The 2,769-nt window shown below is 34.1% G+C and overlaps 1 long non-coding RNA gene across 1 annotated transcript; it reads left to right on the top strand.

Moving 5' to 3' along the window:
* On the top strand, positions 1-2,223 carry LOC110112907. Its single transcript, XR_002305099.2, has 4 exons — positions 1-34; positions 118-225; positions 1,263-1,363; positions 1,740-2,223. It is a non-coding gene; the product is annotated as an uncharacterized LOC110112907 (long non-coding RNA).
* The last annotated feature ends 546 nt before the right edge of the window (positions 2,224-2,769 follow it).

Here is a 2,769-nt window from a genome sequence, read left to right as displayed (position 1 = left end):
TTTACAGACTTTCAAGCCGCCCCCTCCTTTAAGGGTACCACTTGAGATTCAGTCTGTTGGCCCATGTTGTCTCAGTTCTTATTTTTGAAAGTAACCTTATTTTTTCATCTTTTCTAGGGTGGTGATGCATCAGTGAACTCTGTTCATCTGTTTCCAAAAAATACTGAACACATATTAGTATGCAACAAGACATCATCAATTTACCTCATGACTCTTCAAGGACAGGTACTTTTGCTCTCAATGAAGAGGGAATATGTAAATTATTCTTCTTTCTTTTCTTTTTTCCTTAATACTTGTTACGTACACCATATCTTAGTAGTAATCTATTGATTACATATTTATGCTGCATGTGTATATTTGAGATCACATGATAGATGTATTAGTTTTAACCTATGTTAAGAGGGGTAGAGGTAGACCTAAAAAGACTTTGTTAGAAAATATTAGAAATTATCTTTCTTTATTAGATCTAAATGAGAATTTTGACTCTTAACTGGATATAATGGAGAAAAAAAATTCATGTATCCGACCGACCCCATGTAGTGGGATAAAGGCTTGTTGTTGTTGTTGTTGTTGTTGTTGTGTATATTTGAGATTTCATATATTACCTGTAGTTGATTACTTCGTTTGGACATGTATTTGTCCAGCATGTTCAGAAACAAATTCAACTTGCTGATGAGATTAATTTATTCATTATATAGGTATTCAAGTTGGCGATGATCCATTCCTTTTCTTCCCGTCATGTCATTTTTGAAATTTCTTTGATTTTTTCCCCTCAAATGCTCTTTCCATGCTGGCTATACTTTCTCCTTTTTAACAAAAGTCACTTTACCAGCATTTGTCTGCTATTTCTTTAGGGTTTGAGGCTCTATGTTTATATGATCTGTATCAGATTTTTAGATTAAATCTGTTTAGCAATCGGGTTTTTGACATTATGTTTATCTGATCTATATCAGATTCTGAGCTTAAATCAGTTTAGCAAATTTGAAGCCCATGGAATAATTCTCTTTATAGGGGTATCGATTGTTTATACGAGGATAAAGCACTTGTTCTTTTAGGAGTTCTGAACACCTTCATCATGACTTTGAAAAGGAACTCACGTGGTTCCTTTCTAGTAGTCTACACTCGACTTAGTGCAAAGTTTTTTTAATTTAGGTGATTGACTAATGAAATATTTTTTGATGCTCGGTAAATTCTTTTCTTTTTTATCTGGTCAAATTCCGTTTATAATTAAGCTGTTATTTCCTCAAAAAATTGTTTTACAGGTGGTGAAGAGCTTTTCATCTGGTAAAAGAGAAGGTGGAGACTTTGTTGCTGCCTGTGTTTCACCAAAAGGAGAATGGATCTACTGTGTTGGTGAAGACATGTATGTGCTGTTTATTTCCCCCTTTTTATACATTGTAGCAAATTTCCTTGCTAATTCTTCGTCCTGTATATTGGCATTCATTGCTTCATGGATTTATGCATTCCAAAACTAAAATGAAAGTGTGCCGGGTTTAATTTACTTATAGTTGTGAATGGGCTAACTCCTTATCTATCATTATATTCAATTTAAATTGGTGAATTACATATTCCATCGTTGAGCTAGCCAATAGACCCCATAGAACCTTGCTATCTTGTTTTATGTTTCTGGTTTCCTAAAAAATTATGATATTTAATTGCATTTTCCATTTTTTCCATTTTCAATCCTCTGTTTTTTGCTGGCCATACTCACTGGTTATTGATTTTCTTGATATGTGCAGGAATCTGTATTGTTTCAGCCATCAATCTGGTAAACTAGAACACTTGATGAAGGTGGGTATTCTCTGTTACAGTAGATTGTGTCTCTAGAGATGTAGCATCTTCTATTATCAAGTGAAACAATTAAATGTTTACATACAGTCATATATACGTTGTTGCAAAGTATTTTGTGGTGAGATTTGGATTCGCTCACCTCAAACTGAGAAGAAGGGGGAACTCTAACCAACTAATCTGAACTGTGTGCTGAACTTTTTTGCAAATTAGTATTAGATTTGGAGTGTTTTACAGTCTTTAGGAGTAAACTAGGAATAAAAAAAAAACATTCAGGGTGTATGGAATATTATAGTAGGAATGTGTCTACCAGCAGTAACCATAATTTTAGCATGCAACAACAACAACAAGCCTTTGTCCCATTGCGTGGGGTTGGCTACATGAATCCTTTCTCCATTGTGTCATGTTAAAAGTCGAATTCTCATTTAAATCTAATAAAGAAAGATCATTTCTAATATTTTCTAACGAAGTCTTTTTAGGTCTACCTATACCTTTCTTAACATAAGTCAAATTTAATACCTCTACTTTCCTAACCGGGTCATCGAAAGGCTTCCGTTTTATATGACCAAGCCATATAAGGCAACAATCTCTAATCTTATCTATCACTGGAGCTACTCCAACCTTTTCACGTATATGCTCATTTCGTATCCTATCTCTAAGTGTAAAGCCACTCATCCACCTGAGCATCCTCATCTCCACAACACTTAGTATTATCCTTCTCTTTTAATGGCCAATATTCGGCTCCATAAAGCATTGCAGGTCTCACCACCATCATTTTAGTATGTGTGGATGTAAAATCAGAACTAGAGTGCTTCTCTATTTCTTTCTTTGAAGAAAAGTTTGGTTTGGTTTAGGAGTCAACATGATCAATCATTATGAATTTATGACCAGCATCTTAGTTTGTAAACTTACTATTTTTTCTAGCAATTTTATTTTCATTTTTCCTTGTCCTGAATTCTAATGCTCGCGTGTAGTGAAGAA

The sequence above is a fragment of the Dendrobium catenatum genome, unplaced genomic scaffold (assembly GCF_001605985.2).
Source record: "Dendrobium catenatum unplaced genomic scaffold, ASM160598v2 original_scaffold_254829, whole genome shotgun sequence".
Lineage (NCBI taxonomy): Eukaryota > Viridiplantae > Streptophyta > Magnoliopsida > Asparagales > Orchidaceae > Dendrobium > Dendrobium catenatum.
This window is presented reverse-complemented; position numbering and strand designations above follow the sequence as displayed.